This window comes from Arachis duranensis, chromosome 3 (assembly GCF_000817695.3).
Source record: "Arachis duranensis cultivar V14167 chromosome 3, aradu.V14167.gnm2.J7QH, whole genome shotgun sequence".
NCBI lineage: Eukaryota > Viridiplantae > Streptophyta > Magnoliopsida > Fabales > Fabaceae > Arachis > Arachis duranensis.
This window is the reverse complement of record NC_029774.3, coordinates 77490875-77491184: the sequence shown is the minus strand read 5'-3', so window position 1 is coordinate 77491184 and position 310 is coordinate 77490875.

Below are 310 nucleotides of genomic sequence, written 5' to 3'. Positions count from 1 at the left end.
AAGAAGCTCTTCATGCTTACTCTCTTTTGTCACAGAGGGATGGCCTTGTGCCTTAAACACAAGGTAGTCCCCATTCAATTGAAGGACTAATTCACCTCTGTTGACATCTATCACAGCTTCTGCTGTGGCTAGGAAAGGTCTTCCAAGGATGATGCATTCATCCTTTTCCTTCCTAGTGTCTAAGATTATGAAATCAGCAGGGATGTAAAGGCCTTCAACCTTTACTAAAACGTCCTCCACTATTCCATAAGCTTGTCTCAATGACTTGTCTGCCAATTGTAATGAGAACAAGGCAGGTTGTACCTCTATG